The sequence below is a fragment of the Eubalaena glacialis genome, chromosome 1 (assembly GCF_028564815.1).
Source record: "Eubalaena glacialis isolate mEubGla1 chromosome 1, mEubGla1.1.hap2.+ XY, whole genome shotgun sequence".
NCBI lineage: Eukaryota > Metazoa > Chordata > Mammalia > Artiodactyla > Balaenidae > Eubalaena > Eubalaena glacialis.
Genome location: NC_083716.1, coordinates 45,255,270 through 45,269,999, shown reverse-complemented (window position 1 = coordinate 45,269,999; position 14,730 = coordinate 45,255,270). Strand labels below are relative to the sequence as shown.

Below are 14,730 nucleotides of genomic sequence, written 5' to 3'. Positions count from 1 at the left end.
TTATTTATTTATTTTTGGCTGTGTTGGGTCTTCGTTTCTGTGCGAGGGCTTTCTCTAGTTGCGCCGAGCGGGGGCCACTCTTCATCGCGGTGCGCAGGCCTCTCACTGTCGTGGCCTCTCTTGTTGCAGAGCACAGGCTCCAGACGCGCAGGCTCAGTAGTTATGGCTCACGGGCCTAGTTGCTCCGCGGCATGTGGGATCTTCCCAGACCAGGGCTCGAACCCATGTCCCCCGCATTGGCAGGCAGATTCTCAACCACTGCACCACCAGGGAAGCCCCTGGGTAAACATTTATTGAGCACAAATCCACATAGTCTTTGATTTATGGAATTTAGAGACCCTATTGAAGAAAACAGAAACATGTATGTAAATGTAGCTTAGGGAATTTTCCTTCTAAATGCAGCTCATCTTTGAGAAATACTTCCTCACCTTCCTGAAAGACTGTGTTCTTTCTGTTTTAACCAGGTTTTGATCATTATAATAGCACTTATTTTCATTCATCTACCTCCCTTCTAGACGACTATAACCTCCTTGAAGGATAAATCATTTCCTTTTGTTTCCTTGGTACCTGGCATAGCATTTGGCAGATAGTAGGTGGTCAAAAAATATGCGCTGTTGAATATAATATATATATATTATATTCAACATGAAGATACAGCCACTACACTGTCATGATTTGCTACAGAATGTCAAATCTCCCCAAATTTTGAATGTAATATGCCCAGTCATTTCAATTATTTTAAATGTTTACCTTTATTGGTGGAGGTGGGTAAGTAAAACTCTCTAACACACTTATAATTTCATATTCATTAAATCAACAAGGTAAAGCTGACGACCTTACCTCAGAACATATTTTACGAGTTACAGTTAACTTATTTTCTAAAGCTGAACTAATAGATAAAATAGAGACAGTTTTCTATTTGGGAGTGCAGGCACTTTACACTCCAGTGCTCTCATAAACACTTTTGACGCAACATTGACCAGGTTAAGGGTAAGTCTGAGAGTAGGCACGCAACTGTGTTAACAATGAGAACGGGATATTAGGGGAATAAGGTTCAACTGAAAAGCAATTCAGGCTTCACCAAGGGGACAATTTACATAAGAGAATCTTCCTGAAATGCAAATGATGTTTTCTAGCAACCTGAAGGACATATGAGACCCAATATAAGCAGTTAACTAAGTCGTGCTTAATTTAATTTCTGACAAAATGTGCATTTAATGTAGAGTATAAATTGATGGGTGACAGAGAAAATAAACCTGAAAATGATTAAAACAAAGTTCTGAGCTGAGCTCTGGACCTCAATCCACAAGATCTTTGGGACGAATGGTCTCATTGTGGTTTCTAATCTTAACTATAAAATCAGGTATATAACATTTCTATGTACTTTTCAAAGTTCAATGATTTGTTTGCCCTGTTACTAGAGGAAAGCCATTAGAGATTTAATGAAAAATATAACATTTTCAAAAGGCACTTGTGATATCAATAAAGAATCTAAGCATTGTGGATAGCATTTTTATACATGTAATGCTGAAGTAGTTTATATGAGAAATCAGTATGTTCCCATCATGTATTTATATCCACTTATCATCTGTAAGAGATGCTTAAGAGAGTGGAGTAATGTGAAATAAATAAATCTGTTTTTTCAATGACATAATTTTGTTGAAGAAACCAAACAGATTATAAATACACACATTCAAATGTTGAAAGGACCTGGGTCAAAGAGAGAGAATTAGGAAAGGCTTTCTTGAAAAGGAGATAATTTTAAATAAAAACGTATTAGTCTTTTCTTCACACCACAGGTTAGAAGAAAAAAGAAGGCATTTGAGAATAAAGTCAAAGGCATTTGTAAAGGCAAGAGGGTACAATGAATCAGTTTTGTTAGGAGGTCACTGAGTTCCACTGGCTTGCATGAGCCACTTGAAGGATTAAGGTAAAGTTATAATTATGGAATGTAGCTCCTGAAGAGGATTGGATAAAACTGTGCCATATGTTTTTAGATAGATGATTAAAATAAAGAAGAACATTTTCTGAGGTAACAGTGTTAACAGCTAACTTTTATTAAATGCATACTATTAACTTTGTCTATCATTTCATTTAATCCTCACAACAACCATGTAAGGTAGACGCTATTATCCTCTTTTGCGTTAAAGGAAATAAAGGCATGAGGAGTTGAATAACTTGTTCATGTTACACAGGTGAGAATTCAAACCCAAACAATCTGGTTCCAGGATGCACTCTCATAACTTAAGTCATTCTGCCTCTCAAGAGAGTTATTCTAGAAGTCTGTTTGCTTTTAAAAGGAATAGATCATATCCCAATAAAATAAAACCAACTTAAAGCTAAAAACAAGTCATTTTCAATAGAAACCTTTTGCAGGAAGAAATGCTATCTTCTTCACCTTGAAAGTTCCCAAATTACTACTGGTAAATTGCTCTGTCTCTTGGCATGCTGATAGAATATCCATTTATATTCAGAGCCAACGGATTGAAAATAAACCTTGATATGCATCACCTAGAAAGTTTCTTCTAAGTAGTATCTGTTCTCTCCCAATACTCATATATGTATAACTTAAACCTAAAAATGGTGGTAAAATATAGCCTGCAGTAAAAGGATAATTCTCTAAGAGAAAGTCTCGATGTATGAAAGAATGAGAATGAGAATGAGGTTCAAAGTGGAAGAGTGCTCAGGAGAGAAAACCCTTTGGTTTTTCATGTCTTAAAATATAAAAAAAAATATAAACTGTTAAACAAGTAAGAGCCTCCTGACACGTCTATGATAAGATATAAAATTTCAAAGATATTCTAGGGAAATACAGACCTAATTTTCATCATTTACCATATCATTAGAGATTTTATATCAAAGGGGTGAGTGTATTTTTATACAAGTAGCTATGAGAGTTTTATGTTAGAATCTCATTTTGTGTTTAGAAATCTGATTAACTTGGTCTTCTATACCTTTCAAAATAATTTATTTCACTTGCTCTAGTCCTTTTTAATGATGTAATAGCTTTATAACCTTTTTTCTTCCTCTGTTTTCATTACTTTATTCCAAGACCATAAGTAGCAGAGGCATTTTATGTTTCTATATTAATCTTTTCTTCAATATCTTAGTATTTTTATATTTTAAAAATAGCTGCATACCAAAATCTATATAAGTTTTCTATTGCTGTTCTAACAAATTACTATAAACTTAGCAACTTAAAACAACATAAATTTATTATCTCTGTATCTGCATGTCAGAAGTTTCAGTGGTCTCAACTGGGTTCCCTGCTGAGCATCTAACAATATTGAAATAAAGGTGTCACCAGGACTGCAATCCTTACTGGAGGCTCTGGGTAAGATCTGGCTTCTAAGCTCATTTGGGTGGTTGACTAAATCCAGTTCCTTGCAGTTGTAGGACTGAGGTCCTCATTTCTTGATAGCTATAAGCTAGTGGTTAATTGTTGCTCCTAAAGGCTACTTTCATTCTTTCTTAGGCTCTCCATGTGGCTTCCTCCACCAAGAGCCAGTCAAGGCCATCTCATTTTAATTCTCTTTGACTTCAGCATCTGTCAAATCACTCTTGACTAAAGGAAGGTATTAGGCAATATAGTTGGGAATGGATTAGAACTACCTGACAAAAGATCTCTAAGTATATTAGAGAAATTAACAGTACTATGAACTATATTAATCTAACAGTGATTTATAGAACACTATCCTAAAAAAAATGGCAGGACATTTTTTTAATTTATTTTTTCATGTTATCCAGATTTACTATATTTTACTATTATTATTTTAAATTTTTTTTAATTTTTATTTTATATTGGAGTATAGTTGATTAACAATGTGTTAGTTTCAGGTGTACAGCAAAGTGATTCAGTTCTACATATATTATACATGTATCTATTCTTTTTCAAGTTCTTTCCCATTTAGGTTATTACAGAATATTGAGCAGAGTTCCCTGTGCTATACAGTAGGTCCTTGCTGGTTATCTATTTTAAATGTAGCAGTGTGTATGAGTCAATCCCAAACTCCCAATCTATCCCTCCCCCCGACCCTCCCCCTCTGGTAACCATAAGTTTGTTCTGTAAGTCTGTGACTCAGTTTCTGTTTGTAAATAAGTTCACTTGTATCATTTTCTTTTTTTAGATTCTGCATATATGATATTTGTCTCTCTCTGTCTGACTTAATTAGCATGATAATCTCCAGGTCTATCCATGTTGCTGCAAATGGCATTACTTCATTCTTTTTAATGGCTGAGTAATATCCATTGTATAGATGCACCACATCTTCTTTATCCATTCATTGATTGATGGACATTTATGTCACTCCCATGTCTTGGCTATAGGAAACAGTGCTGCAATGAACACTGGGGTGCATTTGTCCTTTCAAACCATGTTTTCCTCTGGATATATGCCTAGGAGTGGGATTGCTGTATCATATGGTAACTCTGTTTTTAGTTTAAGGAACATCCATACTGTTCTCCATAGTGGCTGTACCAATTTACACTCCCACCAACAGTGTAGGAGTGTTCCCCTTTCCACACACCCTCTCCAGCATTTATTGTTTGTAGACTTTTTGATGATGGCATTCTGACTGCTATGAGGTGATACTTCATTGTAGTTTTGATTTGCATTTCTCTAATAATTAGTGATGTTGAGCATCTTTTCATGTGCCTCGTGGACACCTGTATGTCTTCTTTGGAGAAATGTCTATTTAGATCTTCTGCCTATTTTTTTGCTTGGGTTGTTTTTCTCATATTGAGCCATATGAGCTATTTGCAAATTTTGGAGATTAATCTCTTGTTGGTTGCAAATATTTTCTCCCATTCTGTGGGTTGTCTTTTCATTTTGTTTATGGTTTCCTTTGCTGTACAAAAGCTTTTGAAATTAATTAGGTCCCATTTGTGTTTCTTTTTATTTCCATTACTCTAGGAGACGGATAGAAAAAGATATTGCTAAAATTTATGTCAAACAGTGTTCTGCCTTTGCTTTCCTCTAAGAGTTTTTATAGTATCCAGTCTTATATTTGGGTCTTTAATCCATTTTGAGTTTATTTTTGTGTGTGGTGTTAGAGAATGTTCTAATTTCATTCTTTTACATGCAGCTGTCCAATGTTCCCAGCTCCATTTATTGCAGAGACTGTCTTTTCTCCATTGTATAGTCTTGCCTCCTTTGTTGTAGATTAATTAACCATAGGTGCATGCATGGGTTTATTTCTGGGCTTTCTATCCCATTCCATTGATCTATACTTCTGTTTTTGTGCCAGGACCATACTGTTTTGATGACTATAGCTTTGTAGTATAGTCTGAAGTCAGGGAGCCTGATTCCTCCAGCTCCATTTTTCTTTCTCAAGATTGATTTGGCTATTCAGGGCCTTTTGTCTTTCCATTCAAGTTAAAAAATTTTAAATTCTAGTTCTGTGAAAAATGCCATTGGTAATTTGATAGGGATGGCATTGAATCTGTAGATTGCCTTGGGTAGTGTAGTCATTTTTACAATATTGATTCTTCCAATCCAAGAACATCAGCATATCATAGTTTTCAGAGTACAGGTCTTTTGCCTCCTTAGATAGGTTTATTCCTAGGTATTTTATTTTTCTGATGCAATGGTAAATGGGACTGTTTCCTTAATTTCCTGATCTTTCATTGTTATAGTATAGAAATGCAACAGATTTCTGTGTATTAATTTTGTATCCTGCAACTTTACCAAATTCCTTGATTAGCTCTAGCAGTTTTCTGGTAATGTCCTTAGGATTTTCTATGTATAGTATCATGTCATCTGCAAACAGTGACAGCTTCTTTACCAATTTGGATCCTTTTTTTTTCATTTTCTTCTCTGATTGCTGCTGTGGCTAGGACTTCCAAAAGTTTGTTGAATATAAGTGGTGAGGGGGCTTCCCTGGTGGAGCAGTGGTTGAGAAGCTGCCTGCCAATGCAGGGGGCACGGGTTCGAGCCCTGGTCTGGGAAGATCCCACATGCCGCGGAGCAACTGGGCCCATGAGCCACGATTACTGAGCCTGCGCATCTGGAGCCTGTGCTCCGCAACAACAGAGGCCACGATAGTGAGAGGCCTGCGCACCATGATGAAGAGTGGCCCCCGCTCGGCGCAACTAGAGAAAGCCCTCGCACAGAAACGAAGACCCAACACAGCCATAAATAAATAAATAAATAAATAAATAAATAAATAAACAAACTTTGGAAAAAAAAAAAGTGGTGAGAGTGGGCACCCTTGTCTTGTTCCTGATCTTAGAGAAAATGCTTTCAGCTTTTCACCATTGAGTATGATGTTTGTTGTGGGTTTGTCATATATGGCCTTTATTATATTGAGGTAGGTTCCCTCTATGCCCATTTTCTGGAGAGTTTTTATCATAAATGGTGTTGTATTTTGTCAAAAGCTTTTTCTGCATCTATTGAGATGATCATATGGGTTTTATTCTTCAATTTGTTAATGTGGTGAATCACACTGATTGATTTGAAAATATTGAAAAATCCTGGTATCCCTGGGATAAATCCCACTTGATCATGGTGTATGATCCTTTTAATGTATTGTTGGACTTGGTTTGCTAGTATTTTCTTGAGGATTTTTGTGTCTATGTTCACCAGTGATATTGGCCTGTAATTTGTGTGTGTGTGTGTGGTAGCTTTGTCTGGTTTTTGTAATAGGGATGGTGGCCTCACAGAATGAGTTTGGGAGTGTTCCTTTCTCTGCAATTTTTTGGAATAGTTTCAGAAGGATAGATGTTAACTCTTCTCCAAACATTTGATAGAATTCGCCTGTGAAGCCATCTGGTCTTGGACTTTTGTTTGTTGTGAGTTTTTAAAGCACAGTGTCAATTTCACTACTTGTGATTGGTCTGTTCATATTTATATTTCTTCCTGGTTTAGTCTTAGGAGATTGTACCTTTCTAAGAATGTATCCATTTCTTCTAGGTTGTCCATTTTATTGGCATGTAGCTGCTTGTAGTAGTTTCTTATGGTCCTTTGTATTTCTGTGGTGTTGGCTATAATTTCCCCTTTTTCATTGCTAATTTTATTGATTTGAGTCCTCTCCCTTTTCTTCTTGATGAGTCTGGCTAAAAGTTTATCAATTTTGTTTTTCTTTTCAAAGAACCAGCTTTTAGTTTCATTGATCTTTTCTGTTGTTTTCTTCATCTCTTTCATTTATTTCTCCTCTGATCTTTATGATTTCTTTCCTTCTACTAACTTTGGGTTTTGTTTGTTCTACTTTCTCTATTTGCTTTAGGTGTAAGGTTAGGCTGTTTGAGATTTTTCTTGTTTCCTGCAGTAAGCTTGTATCACTATAAATTTACCTCTTAGACTTGTTTTTGCTGCATCCCACTGGTTTTGGATCATCCTATTTTTGTTTTCATTTGTCTCTAGGTATTTTTTTATTTCTTCTTTGATTTCTTCATTGACCTGTTGGTTGTTTAGTAGCATATTGTTTAACCTCCAAGTGTTTGTGTTTTTTGCAGTTTTTTTCTTGTAGTTGATTTCTAATCTCATAGTGTTTTGGTCAGAAAAGATGCTTCATATCATTTCAATTAAATTTACTTAGGCTTGCTTTGTGGCCCAGCATGTGATCTATCCTGGAGAATGTTCCATGTGTACTTGAAAAGAATGTGTATTCTGCTGCTAGCAGATAGAAATCTGTATAGATATCAATTAAGTTGACATGGTCTAATGTGTCATTTAAGTCCTGTGTATCCTTATTGATTTCCTGTCTGATCTCCATTGATGTAAGTGGGGTGTTAAAGTCCCTCACTATTATTGTGTTACTGTCAATTTCTCCTTTTATATCTGTTAACATGTGCCTTATATATTGAGGTGCTCCTGTGTTGGGTGCATATATATTTACAATTGGCATATCCTCTTCTTGGATTGATCCCTTGATCATTATGTAGTGTCCTTCCTTGTCTCTTTTAACAGTTTTTATTTTAAAGTCTATTTTATCTGACATGACATTGTTACTCTGCTTTCTTTTGATTTCCATTTGCATGCAATACCTTTTTCTATCCCCTCACTTTTAGTCTCTATGTGTCTCTATGTCTGAAATGGATCCCTTGTAGACAGCATATGTACAGGTGTTGTTTTTGTATACATTCAGCCAGTCTATGTCTTTTGGTTGGAGCATTTAATCCATTTATATTTAAGGTAATTATCAATAATGTATGTTATTATTGTCATTTTGTTAATTGTTTTGGATTTGTTTCTGTAGGTCTTTTTTCTTCCTCTCCTCTTTTGTTCTCTTCTCTCGTGAATTGATGATTGTCTTTAGTGCTGTTTTTGGATTCCTTTTTTTTTTTCATGTGTATATCTATTATAGATTTTTCATTTGCGGTTACCATGAGGTTTTGGTACAGCAGTCTATATATAAACAAGATTGTTTTAAGTTGCTGGCTTGTTCATTTCAAATGCATTTCAAATATCCTTCACTTGTACTCTCCTCCTCTCATAATTACTAGTTTTGATATCATGTTTGTGTGTGGATGATTTCCTACCTTTACTGTATGTTTGCCTTTACCAGTGAGCTTTCCCATTTCATAATTTTCCACTTTCTAGTTGCAGCCTTTTCTTTTATGCCTAGAGAAGTTCCTGTAGCATTTGTTGTAAAGCTGGTTTGGTGATGCTGAATTCTTTTAGCTTTCGCTTATCTGTAAAGCTTTTGATTTCTCTGTCAAATCTGAGTGAGATCCTTTCTGGGTAGAGTATTCTTGGTTGTAGGTATTTTCCTTTCATCAGCTTAAATATACTGTGTCACTCCCTTCTGGCCTGCAGAGTTTCTGCTGAAAAATCAGCTGATAACCTTATGGCTTTGATCTATGCTCTCATCTGCTCTCACCGTTACCTGGACTTTAATTACTTTTCCTGATTTCCATTGCTTACCCTCTCTCTGTTTCTCGCCTATGGCAACATTTATTTTAGCCATTTTTTCTGCTTATCTCTTGCAGTAAAGCATCAGAACTAAGAAGGCTTCATGTGACAGAGGTTGTAGTAGGTAGTGTTAATGGTCAATAAAAACAATTTCCCAAACTGTTCTTCGACTTGCAATGTAAAGCTGGAAAAGCACCTATTTATCTTCTCAATTGCTTGGGCAGTTAGAATTGGCCATGTGATACAATTCTGCTCAATGAGACTTGAAAGGAAGTCTGTTAAAAGGCTTTTGGAAAATAATACTATCTATCTATCTCCCTGATAAGCAGAAAAGCTCCTCTTCCTCTAAATTCCATCCCACTCCCCATTCCTGACTTTCTGCCCCTGACCTACGATGCCACTGGCGTAAATGTTTGTTAACAACTTGGGACCCTGGGGTGAAAAGCAAGAATAAATTTAGCAAACAAGCATAGAAGCGCTTATGGATGGAAAGGGACCAGGTCCTTTATGACACTGTTGGACAGCCAAGCAAAAGCCAAATATTTACACAGTTTTTTTTTTAACTTTTTTTTAACTTTTGGGGCTTCGTTGCTGTGTGGGGGCCCTCTTCTAGATGCCACGAGCAGGGGCTGCTCCTCATTGTGGTGCACGGGCTTTTCATTGCACTGGTTTCTCTTGTTGCAGAGCACAGGCTCTAGGTGCATGGGCTACAGTAGCTGTGGCACGTGGGCTCCAGAGCACAGGCTCAACAGTTGTGACCTGTGGGCTTAGTTGCTCTGTGGCATGTGGGATCTTCCCGGACCAGGGCTCAAACCCTTGTCCCTTGCATTGGCAGGCGGATTCCCAACCACTGCACCACCAGGGAAGCCCTACACAGTTCTTTTAATGGGGGAATTATGTAGTGGAGAAACCCATTACATAGCCTTTATGGGGGAAGGGTTTAGCTTCCTTAAACAGAGAGAAATTGGCACCAAATATGGTCCTTTCAGCTTTAGCATATTTCTTTCTCTTTTGTTGCACAGAACATTTCACCCAAAAGTTGGGTTGGAAGGTGGGAGATGCCAGTGCAGTTTGACATTTTTTCCAGGAACCACTCCTTGCTTCCAATCTGTAAGCTCTGACCCTTGAGTGTGGTCCATATAAAAATGCTCCTTCACATTATGAAAGTTTCTTCCTGAAAAGTTTTCTGAGACCTGTTATTTTTCCATCCGAAATGTCTTAAACCAGGTATATCAGTATGTGTCTGAACCTTTAGAATAGAGTTTAAGCTCGTTTCCTTGAAATTGTGGGTCCCAGATGAATCAGAGCATGTGATTATATACCTACTGATTTTTCCAATGATATATGATTATTAAATAAATGGCAACAGGACAGTATAGGTCAAACATTTAAAGTACAGAAGATACTTATGAACTATTAATTATTGGTATAAATGAGTATTTTGAACATTATCTGATCAAGAGAGGAAGAAACTAGTAAGTTCAAATTACTAAGAAAAAAATGAGGGAAGTGTCTTGTAATTTTTCATTACAGAGAGATTTATCTATTAAGTTATTAGGAAGATGATAATCCAAAATAATAGAAAAACAGGTTCAAGAAAGGTCATTGGTGTGTTCTGATTTCAAGGAAGTTAGGATACATAATTGCCATGCATTTATTTGAAAACAAACACTTACATATTCCTTTCTTTCAAAAACTTTTCCCAAAAACTTTTAGACATACTCTTTGGGAACAAAAACAAAAGATTGAACCACCATCTTTTTCTGGAAGAATACTTTTTTGAAGCATTTTGGCCTATTCTAAAAATGCATAAAGCTATCTTTGATACTGAAGGAAGTTATGTATTAAAACAACTGAGAGAGATTGCATATAACATTTTATCAAGCATTGAGAGAGATTGCATATAATATTTTATCAAGCATTATAAAATGTAATAATCCAGGGACATTTAATTTATATGTCTGAACAGTGAACCTAATGTCCTCAGTAATTTCTCAAATATATGAGGAAATCCCTGCATCCTACATATGGAACCACTAAAACATTCTTTAGAATTTAATTTTTCAATAAGCAGTTTTTTTGAAGTGGACTTATAAAGTAGCGAGAAGAAACCAATACATTTTGGCAGTAGCCCCAAAATGTAGTTAACGTCATGGACTCCAGACCAAGAGAGAACTGCTAATAATTCTTGGCAGTTAGTCTGTTGGCAAATTTCCAAACTTCTAAACATCTCAGTTCCCTTATTTGAGGTAAGTAAGAATGATAATAGTTTCTGTTTCCCAATGTCATTGCAATGGCTAGGGCTTAGCACAGTGCCTGATAAGTGCATATAACAGCGCACTACCTAATGCCTATAGCATCTCATTTAGAACACATATTTTGGTGAAGAAAATGTTTTCCCAACAGAGCTATAGATATGCTTTTCTTTTTTTTAAATTGAAGTATAGTTGATGTACAATAGTATATAAGTTACAGGTGTACAATACAGTGATTCACAATTTTTAAGGTTATACTCCATTTATAATTATTATAAAATAGTGGCTATATTCTCTGTGCTGTACAGTATATCCCTGTAGGTTATTTTATACATAATAGTTTGTACCACTTACATATATTGCCCTTGCCCCCTTCCCTCTCCCCACTGGTAACCACTAGTTTGTTCTCTAGATCTATGAGTCTGCTTCTTTTTTTTTTCCCTAGTTGTATTTTTTTGATTTCACATATGAGTGCTATCATACAGTATTTATCTTTCTCTGAGTTATTTCACTTATAATAATGCCCTTCAAGTCCATCCATGTTGCTTCAAATGGCATTATTTCATTCTTTTTTAAGGCTGAGTAGTATTCCATTGTGTATATATATATATACACACACATCTTTTTCATCTGTTTATGGACACTTAGGCTGCTTCCATACCTTAGCAATCATAAATAATGTTGCTCTGAACACTGGGGTGCATGTATCTTTTAGACTTAGTGTTTTTGGTTTTTTTTTTGGATATATACTCATGCGTGGAATTGCTGGGTCATATGGTAATTCTATTTTTAGTTTTTTGAGAAATCTCCATACTGTTTTTCATAGTGGTTGCGCCTATTTACATTCCCACCAACAGTGTCAGAGGGTTCCCTTTTCTCCACATCCTCACCAAAATTATTGTTTGTGTTCTGTTTGATGGTATCTCATTGTGGTTTTGATTTGCATTTCCCTGATGACTAGTGATGTTGAGCATCTTTTCATGTGCCTGTTGCCCATCTGCATTTACTCTTTGGAAAAATGTCTATTCAGGTCTTCTGCCCATTTTTTGATTGACTTGTTTGTTTTTCTGATGTTGACTTTTATGAGCTGTTTACAAATGTTGGATATTAACCCCTTATCAGTCATATCATTTGCAAATATTTTCTCCCATTCAGTAGGTTGTCTTTTGTGGATGGTTTCCTTTGCTGTGTCAAAGCTTTTAACTTTAAAAAGTTTTCTTTGTAGGCTCAACAGGAGACTCTGTTCCACATGTTTGCCATACTCTTTCTGGGACTGTCAGGCCACCTGAATATGTAATTCTTTTATCAATGGCAAAGTACAAGAGGGGAAGCACAATGATGTAAGAATTTTGCAAGTTTATGAACATATCAGGCCTGCTAACATTATACTGGCTTAAGCATATTCCATGCCTAAACCCAAAGTTAAAGGGCAGAGAATACTCTGCACATGGAGTGGGTGTGGGGACGGATATTTCTAAATAATAATTTAATCCACACAGTTATATTTTGAATTTACATCATCTTCCCCAAAGGAATTGCCCTCCCATGCATTCTAATGGATATCTGAGGTATTTAAGCACTGTGTTAATATCATAGTAACAATACTTATCCCTGTATCAAGAGAGAAGCTAGTATATCTTAGATTTCTATACTAGTTCTTTGTAGAGTCATGTGATCATTTAGAGATATCAAGAAATGTTAAAGTAAGCTCTGTTTTTAAGTAAGCTCTGTTACTTAAAAAGGATTTTGCCAAAGGAGGTTATAGAGTCTTTTCAGATCCAACAAACATGTACTATACACCTATTGAATGACTGACAGATTTTTGAAAACTGTATCTCACTTAGCCATCATAACCATGTGGTCAATATAATTTCCATTGCATCAGAAGAAAGTGAGATTCGTCCATAGTATCACAGTTTAATTGATATGAACAGAGCTGAAATCCAGGAATTACTCTTCTAAGTCTAATATTCTTTCCCTTGTACCAATCCCACTGCCCCATAAAGCAATATGCCTTTAACCTTTTTATATGAAGACTAAAATTTGAGGCTGTAACTCAGCCTTGCTGATTCTTTTGGAAAGGGAGTTTGGCAGATTTACAATGTATTCATTTAGTGAACAAATATTTGTTGAAAGCCTATTATTTGACAGACATTGTTCTACTTGCTGAGGATTTGGCAGCAAACAAAAAATCCTCTTCCTCAAGGGTATTACATTCTAGTGCAGAAGGCAGATTATATGCAAATAAACGAATAAACAAAAAAGTTCTATATTTATATAATATACTTATAAAAAGTAAATAAATACATAGTTTTATAATGCGTGTTCAAAAGAGACAGATACATACAGAGTAAAGTTCTATGTAAGAAAATAAAGCAGGGTAAAAGAAAATAAAGGAGGCTAGCGTCACAGGAGTGCTACTTTAGATAGATAGGCGAGAAATTTCCTGACAAATGGCCTAAGATGTGACACCTGAGTATAAACCTGAATAGTATCAAGGAAATGTATGTAGGGGAAGGGTTTTCCAGGTGGAGGAAATAGGAAGTGAGAAAGGCCTGAGGTGGAAAGCAGTTCAAGCAGCGTCACCATCATCAAGGAACGCGTTAGGCAAATTTTCGGCCTCAACCTACTAAACCAGAAACTCTGGAATTGGGCACTGCAATCTGTGGCCTAGGTGATCCTAATGTTACCTAATATTTGTTTGAGAAATACTGTGTTTGAAGAACAACAGGAAGCAAAGGTGCTGAAGCATGACAAGTGAATGGGAAAGTTTTAAGAAATGAAGTCTGGGCCAAATAATGGAGGACTTTGCAAGGCTCTTGTAAGGCCTTTGGATTTTACAAATTATCATACATTTTCCAATCATACTGTAATAGCATATCCATCCTATAAAGATAATATAAACATAATATAATCACATTCTTAAATGGCAACACACATAGTTTATATATATATATATATATACACACACACATACACACACACATATATAACTAAGCAAAATTTGTAATGAAACATTATAACTATGACTATTTGCATAATTTTCAAATAAGTTATGTCTGCTGAATTTACGATAAATACAGCTGATAAAAATTCTATATAAAGGGTTGAGTTTTGTAAGGAAAATATTTAAAAAGAGTCAACATGTAATATAAAAACTTCTTATATCATGGATACAAGCAAACTGACCATGGATAAATATTTGTGCATGAGGGTCAACCTAAGAAAGTAAACTACATTCTTGTATCTGGCAAGGCATTTGTGTAGTTTAAAAGCACATTAAACAGATTGAATGAGCACATGAGCCCTGGGGACCTCAGCTTACAACCGACAACTTTAACTAGAACTTACATAAATTATCCAGTGTCAAGACAACCCTATCTCTTATATGGTTGCACCTGCTGGCTGCCTAAAGAAGCAACTAATCTTTTCCTTTGTTTCTAAGCCAAGGTAGTACCTTATAATTTCATAAATGCAAGTTTATTTCCTAGGGTACGCCATCAATGAGTGTCTCCCAGGAAAGAGAGTAAAGAACACTGAAGCCACCCTGACAGTGTGAGTGAGAAAGGATTGATCCAAGTTCCACCACAGTAACATGATTTGGGGTTCTGTTGGTTTTGAACC

General features: G+C 35.9%; 1 long non-coding RNA gene across 1 annotated transcript in view; it reads right to left on the bottom strand.

The window, feature by feature from the left end:
• Positions 1 to 279: 279 nt before the first annotated feature.
• The window catches only part of LOC133095089 (uncharacterized), a 196,334-nt gene continuing 181,883 nt past the window's right edge, over positions 280 to 14,730 (bottom strand). Inside the window, exon 3 of the long non-coding RNA XR_009701549.1 lies at positions 280 to 339. This is a non-coding gene — a long non-coding RNA (uncharacterized LOC133095089). The remainder of the gene's footprint in view (positions 340 to 14,730) is intronic.